Source organism: Triticum aestivum, chromosome 2D (genome assembly GCF_018294505.1).
Source record: "Triticum aestivum cultivar Chinese Spring chromosome 2D, IWGSC CS RefSeq v2.1, whole genome shotgun sequence".
Lineage (NCBI taxonomy): Eukaryota > Viridiplantae > Streptophyta > Magnoliopsida > Poales > Poaceae > Triticum > Triticum aestivum.
The window spans coordinates 342,686,581-342,703,646 of NC_057799.1; positions in this window are offsets into that span (position 1 = coordinate 342,686,581).

The window sequence follows — 17,066 nt, forward strand, 5'->3', positions numbered from 1 at the left end:
TCTAGTTTATCCTCCGTCATAGTTTTCGTAGTGCTTAGGCAAAGCCCTGCGGAGATTGTTCTTCACCAACACCGTCACCACGCCGTCGTGCTGCCGGAACTCATCTACTACTTCGCCCGTCTTGCTGGATCAAGAAAGCGAGGACGTCATCGAGCCGAACGGGTGCAGAACTCGGAGGTGCCGTGCGTTCGGTACTTGGATCGGTCGGATCGTGAAGACGTACGACTACATCAACCGCGTTGATAAACGCTTCCGCTTACGGTCTACGAGGGTACGTAGACTACACTCTCCCCTCTCGTTGCTATGCATCACCATAATCTTGCGTGTGCGTAGGAATTTTTCTTAAATTACTATGTTCCCCAACAGTGGCATCCGAGCCTGGTTTTATGCGTAGACTAGATCATTTATGGCGCGCGTTGCCGTGCCCATATATTTTCGCACTCTAATGTTAGGATTGACACAAATATATATGTAGAGATTATATATTGTTTTAATACCATCATGCGCTCTATATATATTAGTAATTTTTTGAGTTAATTTGGTCCATCCTCATACATGTGATGGGCGGTCACTTGTTTGATAGTGCTGCTTTATTTCGTTCATTTGTTGTGATTGCATTGCTTTATTTCATATTCCATCATATGAGAAAATAGAAAATTAATATATTTTTTACTTATTTTATATCAATTTAAAGAGGCAATGCTACAGACTTGAAGTTACGTTATTGTAAATGTGACAGAAAAATAATAATGCATTTCAATCCAACATAACCAGTCACAAGCTACTTCATATCAACAACCCTTCTTCGTGCAATGCTACAGACTTGGAAGGTATATGATTATAAATGTGACAGAAAAGAAATATGTCAGTATTGTAATAAAGGTTATGTTGTATTGAGTACATTATTTTTCATGTCACATTTATAATCACATAACTTCGAGTCACTTATAAAGCTACTTCGTATTACCTGAAATCATTGTACCTCAGGTGCTTGATTACCTGAAATCGTCCATGCTACTTTGTATTAGCTTGAAGAGAAGGTTCTAAACTGCAAAGCTAGAAAAACATCACACTGAAAGCTTCGTGGACCTTTTGGAAAAAGAACATTCTGTAATTCATCATCTTAGGCACACACAACAGAATACATAAAAATGATAGAATAAGTAATTGAAGAAGGGGGGAGGGTAACAGAACATGTTGAGAACAGGGAAAACAGCTGTACCAGTGCACTTACTGTAGAGCAGCCAAATGGTGCAAAATCTGAATCATCGGCAATTACACTATCAATAAGTTTGTTCACAAACAATAATTGCATATCATATGTGTATCTGCTTCATAAGGAGCAACCATATAATCTTCAATACCGCATTGCATATTACATGCATGTTCTATAACAAAATAAATAATCAAACCAAACCAATGACCCCTGTCCTCCTAAAAATTACTTTATAATGGCGGTAATCGGTTAGTACATTTTCATGGAATTTGCATGTGTACCTAGGTTAGTTCAGAAGCTATTTCGGAGGACAAAATATTGATAACACCTCAAAGCAACACGTGAATTCTTCTTCATGCTCACCGGCACACTAAGATTTTCCTTTTGTAACCTAAACAATTGCATGATTGGAATCTAGTAACACCATGGAACAAAAATAAATGCAACAGAATAGCAAAAAGGGTGCTCCTGTGCACCTCAAACGATTCCACCTGTTGCTAGCAGACCTAAATTACCTCAATTAGTATTAACCTGTAGATCTAATTTGAAAGCAGTAGAGAGGAAGGTGTAAGTTCGAATTTACAGGCCATGAATTTTCGAATGTGAAACACTCATCTATATCCACTGTTAATCCCTTTTTTAAGCAATCAGAGAACACGTATCAAACATTTGGATGCACTAACAATGACAATTTTCTTCCCCGATAGAACAATAATGAATTAATGATAGTCTCTTGATAGATATATAATTAGAATGCCAAGAGCAGGTAGATAATTCTAATTCATCATGCGTCTGCTATAGAATGTGAACCATCGGCAGCAATCCTGGACAAGACACCTTGTACCATCAATTATAACATATGAGCAGTCACACCCTCAGAGGCAATCAGGAACAGCAGGATGATGCCAGTTCGATATGGATGGATCTGCACAAGATGGGGGTCGAAATTGATCCGACCTGCTGCGAGATGGCGACAAGGGTAGTGAAGAAGCTCCTCGCGCCGAAGCATCCGCCGTCGCCATCGCCTAAGCCCCACCCTCGTCGTCGCCTCTCGTCAACTCCACCGGGCAAGTCGCCACCACCGCTGCCGCTGCGACCTCACGCGGTCACTGCCTCTCCACAGAGCCATCAGGGAAGATGAGCTCGAATCCATCACAACTCGGAGCATCTGCATCCAGAGAGTAGAAACGACAAGATCAATAAAGATGAGTTTTAGATTTGAGGGAGAAAGAAATTGGAAAGGAAGGAGCGGAGAAGATGAAGTGACGAAAGGGTAGGGAAGGAAGAACGGGGCGGAAGAAAACTATATGGACACGCATGGATTAAGAAAGAGCACAGATGGACATGGTAAATGACCTGCAATCACCCACCATTAAAGTCTGGCAACATTGATTTTCTTCCTCAATCACCGGGTACGGGATTTCAATCGACAGAGACGGTTCGCTGCTATCCCTGCCGCACCTGGGCTCGCCCCCGCAAGATCACGCGGACCAGGCATGCGCACAGTCACACGCACTGCTTTTCCCTGCCGTTTTTTATTCTCGTGAGAAGCTACTGAGATTGGAATTGGCCCAGCTGGCCCAAATAACAATGGATTGCTGATTTTGTTACCGGAGCATCGGCCACTCCGTGTAGCGCTCCTAGCTGCCCTGAAGGTGCATCCAACGGCCAAGAGCATACAGAACAGTAGATCCGAGGGTTGAAAACGCTAATGGTCTGAGGGCTGGATTAGTGCCCGGTTGTAATGTTTCTAAATGTTATATGCACGAGTAGAACACAAGTGAGTTGTGGGCGATACAAGTCATACTGCTTACCAGCATGTCATACTTTGGTTCGGCGGTATTGTTGGATGAAGCGGCCCGGACCGACATTATGTGTACGCTTATGTGAGACTGGTTTTACCGCCGTGCTTTGCACACAGGTGACTAGCGGGTGTCAGTTTCTCCAATTTTAGTTGAATCGAGTGTGGCTACGCCCGGTCCTTGACAAGGTTAAAACGGCAATAACTTGACAAACTATCGTTGTGGTTTTGATGCGTACATAAGAACGGTTCTTGCTCAGCCCATAGCAGCCACGTAAAACTTGCAACAACAAAGTAGAGGACGTCTAACTTGTTTTTGCAGGGCATGTTGTGATGTGATATGGTCAAGACATGATGCTAAATTTTATTGTATGAGATGATTATGTTTTGTAACCGGGTTATCGGCAACTGGCAGGAGCCATATGGTTGTCGCTTTATTGTATGCAATGTAATCGCCCTGTAATGCTTTACTTTATCACTAAGCGGTAGCGATAGTCGTAGAAGCAATAGTTGGCGAGACGACAACGATGCTACGATGGAGATCAAGGTGTCGCGCCGGTGACGATGGTGATCATGACGGTGCTTCGGAGATGGAGATCACAAGCACAAGATGCTGATGGCCATATCATATCACTTATATTGATTGCATGTGATGTTTATCTTTTATGCATCTTATTTTTCTTAGATTGACGGTAGCATTATAAGATGATCCCTCACTAAATTTCAAGGTATAAGTGTTCTCCCCGAGTATGCACCGTTGCGAAAGTTCTTCGTGGTGAGACACCACGTGATGATCGGGTGTGATAAGCTCTACGTTCAAATACAACGGGTGCAAAACAGTTGCACACGCGGAATACTCAGGTTAAACTTGACGAGCCTAGCATATGCAGATATGGCCTCGGAACACTGAGACCGAAAGGTCGAGCGTGAATCATATAGTAGATATGATCAACATAGTGATGTTCACCATTGAAAACTACTCCATCTCACGTGATGATCGGACATGGTTTAGTTGATATGGATCACGTGATCACTTAGATGATTAGAGGGATGTCTATCTAAGTGAGAGTTCTTAAGTAATATGATTAATTGAACTTTAATTTATCATGAACTTAGTTCTGGTAGTATTAGCATATCTATGTTATCAATAGCTCGCGTGTAGCTCCCCTATTTTATTTTTTATATGTTCCTAGAGAAAACTAAGTTGAAAGATGTTAGTAGCAATGATGTGGATTGGATCCGTGATCTGAGGTTTATCCTCATTGTTGCACAGAAGAATTATGTCCTTGATGCACCGCTAGGTGACAGACCTATTGCAAGAGCAGATGCAGACGTTATGAACGTTTGGCTAGCTCAATATGATGACTACTTGATAGTTTAGTGCACCATGCTTAACGGCTTAGAATCGGGACTTCAAAGACGTTTTGAACGTCATGGACCATATGAGATGTTCCAGGAGTTGAAGTTAATATTTCAAGCAAATACCCGAGTTGAGAGATATGAAGTCTCCAACAAGTTCTATAGCTAAAAGATGGAGGAGAATAGCTCAAGCAGTGAGCATGTGCTCAGATTATCTGGGTACTACAATCGCATCAATCAAGTGGGAGTTAATCTTCCAGATAAAATAGTGATTGACAGAATTCTCTAGTCACCATCACCAAGTTAGTAGAACTTCGTGATGAACTATAGTATGCAAGGGATGACGAAAACGATTCTCGAGCTTTTCATGATGATGAAATCGATGAAGGTAGAAATCAAGAAAGAGCATCAAGTGTTGATGATTAACAAGACCACTAGTTTCAAGAAAAGGGCAAAGGGAAAGAAAGGGAACTTCATGTAGAATGGCAAGCAAGTTGTCACTTTCGTGAAGAAGCCCAAAGCTAGACTAAAGCCTGAAACTGAGTGCTTCTACTGCAAAGGAAATGGTCACTGGAAGCGGAAATGCCTTGAATATTTGGTGGATAAGAAGGATGGCAAAGTGAACAAGGGTATATTTGATATACAGGTTATTGATGTGTACCTTACTAGTGTTTATAGTAGCCCCTGGGTATTTGATACTTGTTCGGTTGCTAAAAATTAGTAACTCGAAATAGGAGTTGCAGAATAAACAGAGACTAGTTGAGGGTGAAGTGACGATGAGTGTTGGAAGTGGTTCCAAGATTGATATGATCATCATCGCGCACTCCCTATACTTTCAGGATTAGTGTTAAACCTAAATAAATGTTATTTGGCGTTTGCATTGAGCATGACTATGATTTGATCATGTTTATTGCAATACGGTTATTCATTTAAAGTCAGAGAATAATTGTTGTTCTGTTTACATGAATAAAACCTTCGATGGTCATACACCCAATGAAAATAGTTTGTTGGATCTCGATCATAGTGATACACATATTCATAATATTGAATCCAAAAGATGCAAAGTTAATAATGATAGTGCAACTTATTTGTGGCACTGCCGTTTAGGTCATATTGGTGTAAAGCGCATGAAGAAAATCCATGCTGATGGGCTTTTGGAATCACTTGATTATGAATCAGTTGATGCTTGCGAACCATGCCTCATGGGCAAGATGACTAAGACTCCGTTCTCCGGAACAATGGAATGAGCAACTGACTTATTGGAAATAATACATACTGATGTATACGGTCCGATGAGTGTTGAGGCTCGCGACGGGTATAGTTATTTTCTGACCTTCACACATGATTTGAGCAGATATGGGTATATCTACTTAATGAAACATAAGTCTAAAACATTGGAAAAGTTCAAAGAATTTCAGAGTGAAGTGGAAAATCATCGTAACAAGAAAATAAAGTTTCTACGATCTGATCGTGGAGGAGAATATTTGAGTTACGAGTTTGGTCTTCATTTGAAACAATGCGGAATAGTTTCGCAACTCACGCCACCTGGAACACCACAGCATAATGGTGTGTCCGAGCATCGTAACCGTACTTTATTAGATATGATGCGATCTATCATGTCTCTTACCGATTTACCACTATCGTTTTGGGGTTATGCATTACAGACAACTGCATTCACGTTAAATAGGGCACCATCTAAATCCGTTGAGACGACACTATATGAACTGTGGTTTGGTAAGAAACCAAAGTTTTCGTTTCTTAAAGTTTGGGGTTGCGATGCTTATGTGAAAAAGCTTCAACCTGACAAGCTCGAACCCAAATAGGAGAAATGTGTCTTCATAGGATACCCAAAAGAGACTGTTGGGTACACCTTCTATCACAGATCCGAAGGCAAGATCTTTGTTGCTAAGAATGGATCCTTTCTGGAGAAGGAGTTTCTCTCAAAAGAAGTGAGTGGGAGAAAAGTAGAACTTGATGAGGTAACTGTACCTGCTCCCTTACTGGAAAGTACGTTCATCACAGAAATCTGTTCCTGTGACTCCTACACCAATTAGTGAGGAAGCTAATGATGATGATCATGTAACTTCAGATCAAGTTACTACTGAACCTCGTAGGTCAACCAGAGAGAGAACCGCACCAGAGTGGTACGGTAATCCTGTTCTGGAGGTCATGTTACTTGACCATGACGAACCTGCGAACTATGAGGAAGCGATGATGAGCCCATACTCCGCGAAATGGCTTGAGGCCATGAAATCTAAGATGGGATCCATGTATGAGAACAAAGTGTGGACTTTGGTTGACTTGCTCGATGATCGGCAAGCCATAGAAAATAAATGGATCTTCAAGAGGAAGACGGACGCTGATAGTAGTGTTACTATCTACAAAGCTAGACTTGTCAAAAAAAGTTTTTGACAAAGTTCAAGGTGTTGACTACGATGAGATCTTCTCACTCGTATCGATGCTGAAAGTCTATCCGAATCATGTTAGCAATTGCCGCATTTTATGAAATCTGGCAAATGGTTTACAAAACTGCAATCCTTAATGGATTTATTAAAGAAGAGTTGTATATGATGCAACCAGAAGGTTTTATCGATCCTAAAGGTGCTAACAAAATGTGCAAGCTCCAAAGATCCATCTATGGACTGGTGCAAGCATCTCGGAGTTGGAATATACGCTTTGATGAGTTGATCAAAGCATATAGTTTTATACAGACTTGCGGTAAAGCCTCTATTTACAAGAAAGTGAGTGGGAGCACTACAACATTTCTGATAAGTATATGTGAATGACATATTGTTGATCGGAAATAATGTAGAATTTTCTGGAAAGCATAAAGGAGTATCTGAAAGGAGTTTTTCAAAGAAAGACCTCGGTGAAAGCTGCTTACAAATTGAGCATCAAGATCTATAGAGATAGATCAAGACGCTTGATAGGTTTTTTCAATGAGTACATACCTTGACAAGATTTTGAAATAGTTCAAAATGGAACAGTCAAAGAAAGAGTTCTTGCCTGTGTTACAAGGTGTGAAATTGAGTAAGACTCAAAGCCCGACCACGACAGAAGATAGAGCGAGAATGAAAGTCATTCCCCTATGCCTCAGCCATAGGTTCTATAAAGTATGCCATGCTGTGTACCAGATCTATTGTATACCCTACACTGAGTTTGGCAAGGGAGTACAATAGTGATCTACGAGTAGATCACCGGACATCGGTCAAAATTATCCTTAGTGGAATAAGGATATGTTTCTCGATTATGGAGGTGACAAAAGGTTCGTCGTAAAGGGTTACGTCGATGCAATTTTTGACACTGATCTAGATGACTCCAAGTCTCAATATGGATACATATTGAAAGTAGGAGCAATTAGCTGGAGTAGCTCCGTGCAGAGCATTGTTGACATAGAAATTTGCAAAATATATACAGATCTGAATGTGGCAGACCCGTTGACTAAACTTCTCTCATAAGCAAAACATGATCACACCTTAGTACTCTTTGGGTGTTAATCACATAGCGATGTGAACTAGATTATTGATTCTAGTAAACCCTTTGGGTGTTGGTCACATGACGATGTGAACTATGGGTGTTAATCACATGGTGATGTGAACTATTGGTGTTAAATCACATGGCGATGTGAACTAGATTATTGACTCTAGTGCAAGTGGGAGACTGAAGGAAATATGCCCTAGAGGCAATAATAAAGTTATTATTTATTTCCTTATTTCATGATAAATGTTTATTATTCATGCTAGAATTGTGTTAACCGGAAACTTGATACATGTGTGAATACATAGACAAACAGAGTGTCACTAGTATGCCTCTACTTGCTAGCTCGTTGATCAAAGATGGTTATGTTTCCTAGCCATAGACATGAGTTGTCATTTGATTAACGGGATCACATCATTAGGATAATGATGTGATTGACTTGACCCATTCCGTTAGCTTAGCACTTGATCATTTAGTATGTTGATATTGCTTTCTTCATGACTTATACATGTTCCTATGACTATGAGATTATGCAACTCCCGTTTACCAGAGGAACACTTTGTGTGCTACCAAACGTCACAACGTAACTGGGTGATTATAAAGGTGCTCTACAGGTGTCTCTGAAGGTACTTGTTGAGTTGGCGTATTTCGAGATTAGGATTTGTCACTCCGATTGTCGGAGAGGTATCTCTGGGCCCACTCGGTAATACACATCACTATAAGCCTTGCAAGCATTGTAACTAATGAGTTAGCTGCGGGATGATGTATTACGGAACGAGTAAAGAGACTTGCCGGTAACGAGATTGAACTAGGTATTGAGATACCAACGATCGAACCTCGGGCAAGTAACATACCGATGACAAAGGGAACAACGTATGTTGTTACGCGGTTTGACTGATAAAAATCTTCGTAGAATATGTAGGAGCCAATATGGGCATCCAGGTTCCGCTATTGGTTATTGACCAGAGAGGTGTCTCAGTCATGTCCACATAGTTCTCGAACCCGTAGGGTCCGCACGCTTAAACATTCGTTGACGATATAGTATTATATGAGTTATGTATGTTGGTGACCGAATGTTGTTCGGAGTCCCGGATGAGATCACGGACATGACGAGGAGCTCTGGAATGGTCCGGAGGTAAAGATTCATATATTGGATGATATGGTTAGGCCAAGGGGTCAGGCCCACGGGGCTATAAGTCGGTGCAAAAGGAGTTTTGCGGAGGCCAGGGGCCAAACGCCGGAGACCCTGGCGTCTGGCCCTGGGCCAGACACCAAGGATTGTGGCGTTTGGTCCTGGAGTTCGAGTGGGACTCTTGTCTTTCGGGCAAAACCGACTTTGAGGAGGCTTTTGCTCCAAGTTTCGACCCCAGGGCTCAACATATAAATAGAGAGGCAGGGCTAGCACCAAAGACACATCAAGAAACACCAAGCCGTGTGCTGGCAACCCCGTCCCCTCTAGTTTATCCTCCGTCATTGTTTTCGTATTGCTTCGGCGAAGCCCTGCGGAGATTGTTCTTCACCAACACCGTCACCACGCCGTCGTGCTGCCGGAACTCATCTACTACTTCGCCCGTCTTGCTGGATCAAGAAGGCGAGGACATCATCGAGCTGAACGTGTGCAAAACTCGGAGGTGCCGTGCGTTCGGTACTTGGATTGGTCGGATCGTGAAGACGTGCGACTACATCAACCGCGTTGATAAACGCTTCCGCTTACGGTCTACGAGGGTACGTAGACTACACTCTCCCCTCTCGTTGCTATGCATCACCATGATCTTGCGTGTGCGTAGGAATTTTTTTGAAATTACTACGTTCCCCAACAAGAGCAACATCCAATCCCTCACCAACCTAGGGTTTAGCTTGCATGATCTCAAGGTAGATCGACTCTTTAATCATACCATACACATCAAATACAATCAAGCAGGATGTAGGGTTTTACCTCTTAGAGAGGGCCCGAACCTGGGTAAACGCCGTGTCCTTCACCCTTGTTCCCCATTGATCCTAGGTCCACAGCTCGGGACCCCCTACCCGAGGTCCGTCGGTTTTGACACCGACAATCTCCCACACTGGGTGTGAGCGTTTCTACACGGGCGCGATGCGGTGGCTGAGGAACTCCTGGGCGACCATGCCCACTGTAAGCCCGGCCTCGCGCAACTCCACCAGCCTCATCAAAATCGTCCTCAGGACAACATTGCTGAGTTTCTTGTGTTCCCAACGGGGGATCTTCTCGGCCGGCTCTGTCGGGACCGCCAGGAGGGGGTGGTCCGCAGGGCGTCGACATAAACCCAGTGCGACCTGAAGTTCTCCACCTTCTTCGAGATCTTCATGTCGATGAAGATCTTGCGCATCTCATCGTCAACGCGGAAGGAGGCGTCCCCGGAGTGGTGGTTCCCCGAGGAGAGACCCGCAGGCTATACAAAGTTTGGAAGAGCGCCACAGACGACATCACTCCCAAGAAGGCCTCACAGAAGTATGTGAAGAGAGAGAGGACAAGGATGGAGTTGGGATGGAGATGCAGGAGGCGAATCTCGTAGTGCTCAAGGATGGCAAGGAGAAAGTTAGAGAAGGGCGACACCAACCCGGTGAAGAGCGAGTGGAAGAAGACGGGGACCACCGTGGACCCGGGGTGGCGCCGTGGGTGCGAGCCCAGCCAGATCTTGGTGGCGCCTCCCTCGTGGTGCACGGAGGCCAACATGGGACGAGCCCTGGTCAGCGCATTCTCGTTGGTGATGGTGGATGGCAGCAGGGCTGGACCAGGCTCCACCGCCGGGACGCCCTTGCTGGAGGAGGCCTCAGCAGTCGCAGACTTCTTATCGGGGGCCACGACGAGGAGGAGGATTGGAAGTTGGAGGAAGAGAACAAGGAAGCTACTCACGCGCAAGATGAAGGGCGAGATGGAGATGGGGAGCAATGATGTGCTTGCGCCATGTGTGCCCAGTCTTTATCCCTGGTCGACGATTACCGGGGCGTCCTGGGGAGTGGGGGCATCTGAAGGAAATATGCCCTAGAGGCAATAATTAAGTTGTTACTTTATATTTCCTTATTCATGATAAAGGTTTATTATTCATGCTAGAATTGTACTGATCGGAAACTTAAATACATGTGTGAATACATAAACAAATATTGTGTCCCTAGTAAGCCTCTACTAGACTAGCTCATTGATCAAAGATGGTTAAGGTTTCCTAACCATAGACATGTGTTGTCATTTGATAACGGGATCGCATCATTAGGAGAATGATGTGATGGACAAAATGTTGGGGATCGTAGCAGAAATTTAAAATTTTCTATGCATCACCAAGATCAATCTATGGAGTCATCTAGCAACGAGAGAGAGGAGTGCATCTACATACCCTTGTAGATCGCGAGCGGAAGCGTTCAAGAGAACGGGGTTGATGGAGTCGTACTCGTCGTGATCCAAATCACCGATGATCCTAGCGCCGAACGGACGGCACCTCCGCGTTCAACACACGTACGGTTGGGAGAGACGTCTCCTCCTTCTTGATCCAGCAAGGGGGGAGGAGAGGTTGATGGAGATCCAGCAGCACGACGGTGTGGTGGTGGAAGCAGCGGGGATCTCGGCAGGGCTTCGCCAAGCTCAGCGAGAGGGAGAGGTGTTATGGGGGGAGAGGGAGGCGCCAGGGGCTTGGGTGCGCAGCCCTCCCTCCCCCCTTTATATAGGGGCCCTGGGGGGCGCCGGCCCCTAGAGATCCCATCTCAAGGGGGGGCGGCGGCCAAGGGGGGACTTGCCCCCCAAGTCAGGTGGGGCGCCCCCACCCCCAGGGTTTCCAACCCTAGGCGCAGGGGGAGGCCCATCGGGGGCGCACCAGCCCCCAGGGGCTGGTTCCCTTCCCACTTCAGCCCATGGGGCCCTCCGGGATAGGTGGCCCCACCGGGTGGACCCCCGGGACCCTTCCGGTGGTCCCGGTACAATACCGGTGACCCCGAAACTTTCCCGGTGGCCGAAACTGGACTTCCTATATACAAATCTTTACCTCCGGACCATTCCGGAACTCCTCGTGATGTCCGGGATCTCATCCGGGACTCCGAACAACTTTCGGGTTACTGCATACTAATATCTCTACAACCCTAGCGTCACCGAACCTTAAGTGTGTAGACCCTACGGGTTCGGGAGACACGCAGACATGACCGAGACGACTCTCCGGTCAATAACCAACAGCGGGATCTGGATACCCATGTTGGCTCCCACATGCTCCTCGATGATCTCATCGGATGAACCACGATGTCGAGGATTCAAGTAATCCCGTATACAATTCCCTTTGTCAATTGGTACGTTACTTGCCCGAGATTCGATCGTCGGTATCCCAATACCTCGTTCAATCTCGTTACCGGCAAGTCACTTTACTCGTACCGTAATGCATGATCCCGTGACCAATCTCTTGGTCACATTGAGCTCATTATGATGATGCATTATCGAGTGGGCCCAAAGATACCTCTCCGTCATACGGAGTGACAAATCCCAGTCTCGATCCGAGCCAACCCAACAGACACTTTCGGAGATACCTGTAGTGCACCTTTATAGCCACCCAGTTACGTTGTGACGTTTGGCACACCCAAAGCATTCCTACGGTATCCGGGAGTTGCACGATCTCATGGTCTAAGGAAATGATACTTGACATTAGAAAAGCCTCGGCAAACGAACTACATGATCTAGTGCTATGCTTAGGATTGGGTCTTGTCCATCACATCATTCTCCTAATGATGTGATCCCATTATCAATGACATACAATGTCCATGGTCAGGAAACCGTAACCATCTATTGATCAACGAGCTAGTCAACTAGAGGCTCACCAGGGACATGTTATGGTCTATGTGTTCACACATGTATTACGATTTCCGGATAACACAATTATAGCATGAACAATAGACAATCATCATGAACAAGGAAATATAATAATAACCATTTTATTATTGCCTCTAGGGCATATTTCCAACATAAAACCCATCCGTTAGCTTAGCATATTGATCGTTCGGTTTATTGCTATTACTTTCTTCATGTCAAATACATATTCCTCCGACTATGAGATTATGCAACTCCCGGATACCGTAGGAATACCTTGTGTGCTATCAAACATTACAACGTAATTGGGTGATCATAAATATGCTCTACAGGTATCTCCGAAGGTGTTTGTTGAGTTGGCATAGATCGAGATTAGGATTTGTCACTCCGAGTATCGGAGAGGTGTCTCTGGACCCTCTCGATAATACACATCATAAGTTTGCAAGCAAATTACTAAGGAGTTAGTTATGAGATGATGTATTACGGAATGAGTAAAGAGACTTGCAGTAACGAGATTGAACTAGGTATGAAGATACCGGCGATCAGATCTCGGGCAAGTAACATACCGATGGACAAAGGGAATTACGTATGTTGTCATAACGGTTCGACCAATAAAGATCTTCGTAGAATATGTAGGAGCCAATATGGGCATCTAGGTTCCGCTATTGGTTATTGACCGGAGAGGTGTCTCGGTCATGTCTACATAGTTCTCGAACCTGTAGGGTCCGCACGCTTAACGTTCGTTGACGATATAATGTTATATGAGTTATATGTTTTGGTGACCGAATGTTGTTCGGAGTCCCGGATGAGATCAGAGACATGACGAGGAGTCTCGAAATGGTCGAGAGGTAAAGATTTATATATAGGACGATGATATTTGGACACCGGACGTGTTTCGGGACGCACCGGGAAGAAATCGGGTCACCGGAAGGGGTTCCGGGCACCCCCGGGAAGATATGGGCCTTATGGGCCAAAGGGGGGACAGACCAGCCCACAAGGGGGCTGGCGCGCCCCTCCTTTGACTGGATGGCCCTATGGAGAAGGAAAGGGGAGGGGGTGGCCCCTCCTGCCTTTCCCTCCTAAGGAGAAAAGGGAAAGGGGGGGGGGGGGCGCCACCTCCTTCTTCCTTCCTCCCGCACTCCAGATAAGGAAGGGGGGCGCCACTTGGGGGAGTACCCCAAGTAGGATTCGGCTTACTTGGGGGCGCCTTCTGGCTGCTCCCTCCACCCCCACCTATATATATGTGGGAGGGGGCGCCTAGCACAACCATGACGTTGTCTTAGCCATGTGCGACGCCCCCCTCCACCGTTTACACCCCCGGTCAATTTTTCGTAGTGCTTAGGCGAAGCCCTACGGAGATAGCTTCACCATCACCACGCTGTCGTGCTGCCGGAACTCATTCATTACCTCGCTGTCTTGCTGGATCAAGAAGGCAGAGGATGTCACCGAGCTGAACGTGTGTAGAACGCGGAGGTGTCGTACGTTCCGTACTTGATCGGTTGGAGCGCGAAGAAGTTCGACTACATCAACCGCCTTATCAAACGCTTCCGCTTACGGTCTACGAGGGTACGTAGACACACTCTCCCCTCTCGTTGTTATGCATCTCCATGGATAGATCTTGCGTGTGCGTAGATTTTTTTTGTTTTCCATGCAATGTTTGCTAACAGTATACCGCCCCATAAAACCCGCCATGCGTCACCCTCTGGGCCCGACAGCTCGATGGGCCCCGCGCTGTTTCGCTCCTAACGGTTGGAACGTGCATGCCGCGGGCCCCGGGGCTACTGTCGGCCCAGTGGGAACCAGGGTACCACGGCCCATCTGCCTCTAGCCAAAAGGGCGGCACCTGGGCCTGCCCATGACAGGTGGCCCTGCTCCGGCCGCTCCACAAGGAGACGCCTCGCGAGGGGCGTGCCTCGCGATGCCCCTTGCCGCCAGGCAGAGCCCTACCGAGGCCGCCAAGCACCGGGCTGCCTCGCGAGGCTCCCCTCACAAGGTCGCCTCATGAGGCAGGTCGTACGACGCCGGCCACGGGGCTTCGAGCCCATCACATGGATGACGTCCCGCTGTCAGGATAAGGACGGTGGGGCATGACCAACCCCGGTTTCCATTCTGGTTATAAGGGAGAAGCGATGTCTGTCTCCCCCAAAGCAAGTCCCAAAGCATTTCCTCTTTGGTGAAAGAAGATTAGGACGGATCGACACGCCAGAGCAGAGGTCATCGCCGAGCCCACCAGTGCGTCATGAAGACTACTTTACCAGGTGGAGACCGCCTTTAGTGAGGAGAGGCCTGGGCGCCTGTCCTCCTTTGAATTGCCGCCCTATGGCCACCCTTTCCCCCTCATATTTTCGGGGAAGAGGGCCAAGGCACTACAAAGGGGCAGCACTGCCTCCATGTAAGGGGATCGAGCCATTCTCCCAACCTCTCATGTACCTCGAGCCACAAGCTCTCTATTACAGAGCAATCCAGCATAGGCAGGAGTAGGGGATTTACACCAGCACGATGGGCCGAACCTGGGTAGCTCACACATCCCCTTCGTGTCCGGTGAGAGCCAGTGTGCCAGTGGCAGTCCAGCCGTAGTTGTCGCAGTGTCTTAGGTCGCCAAGCAAAGCCCCCTAGAGTTCGAACCCTAGTTCTTGGAGAAGTTTCTTGGACGCAGATCCTAGACTCCGACACATACCCCACACATCATATATTTTTGTACCACATACACACATCATCTGAACATAATGAACTTACTTGCAAACAAAAAACCAATTTGCTAGCACATGCACACACATCATTTATAAACCAAGCAAGATTATCAAACAAACAATATCACATACAACCATCATCTCTTCATCATCTCTCTTGATAATATCCCATGCGACAACATATGCAAACATTAATCATCTATAACCAAACCAAGATCTCAAACAAACCGTACCATATACAACCATCAAGTGTTCATCATATCTCTTCATGTGGGTTCCTATGACAACGTATTGATAGCCTATATAGGCACAAATCCGAATTAATATGGCCTGAAAATTCAACAACGCATCATCTAGTACCTATCAATCATCTAAAATAATCTACCAACTACAATGTTTTCCCTAAAATGAATAAACCATCTACTCATCTAAGAACCGCCATAAAAAAGAAGAGGATTCAATCGAAATAAATTGGAGGGAAGGGGCAAGGGTACCTTGAGGATGCTTAGGGGCCTCAGATCCATGAATTTGAGGGGTGGAATGAGTATATCTTGAGGATTTGGTGAGGGGTGAGGGAAGGGGCGAGAGAGAACCCTCTCTGTTCGTGCGTTAGCTCGATCGTCGCCAGAGGATAGGGAAGATGGAGTGGGTTGGGCCCGCGCGGCTGGATGACTTATCAGGAGAAAACACCACGGTCTGTGGCGTTTTGGGTCGAGGGTAAAAGCCGAGGTCTATGATGTGTGGACGAGGGGGAAACACCAGGGACCATGATGTCTCCCATGCAAACGAGACGTGTTGGCGTGACCAAAAAAGGTCGGATACACATTTTTTCAAACGGGGTGAATTCGTGCTTAACTTAGCCAAAAAGTTAGAAAAGTAATTTCGTACGAAAAACCCCACTTTAACAAAGCGTGACACGTGACGACACTAGGACGCAACATGTGCAATGCTCCCATAAATGACCTCTGAAGAGTTCATCATCTCTCTTCATGCGGGTTCCTATGACAACATATGAATAGCCTGTACAAGCACCAATCCGAAATAATATGGCCTACATATTCAAGAACACATCATCTAGTACCTACCAATCTTCTAAAATTGTCCACCAACTACAAAAAATTCCAAAAATAAAGAAATTATCTACTCATCTAACACCACCCAACATTGAATATTAATGCATAATAAGAAGAGGATTCAACTGAAAAATGGAGAGAATGGGGGAGAATACCTCAAGGATGCCCAGGGCCCTCAGATCCATGAATTTGAGTGGTGGAGTGAGTAGATCTTGAATATTTGGCGAGGGGAGAGGGAAGGGGCGAGAGAGAATCCCTCTCTGTTAGTGCGCTCGGCCGCCACAAGAAGATAGGGAGGATAGGGAAGATGGGGTGGGCTGGGCCCGCGCGACTGGATGACTTATCAGAAGAAAACGACATGGTCTGTGACGTTCTGGGTCGGGGGCAGGGGGGTTTCCATAGTGTTTCCCCCTTTGCTACAACGAGCCAACACAATATGTGAGCCAGGGGGAAACGCTAGGGACCATGCGTCTCCCATGCAAAAGAGACACCGGGGATATTGTCGTGACCAAAAAGGTAAGATAATTTTTTCTTTCAAAAAACGGGGTCAGTTCATGCTCAACTTGGCCAAAAAGTTAGAAAAATACTTCGTTCAAAAAAACCACTTCAACAAAGTGCGACACGTGACGTCACTAGGACGCAACACATGCAATGC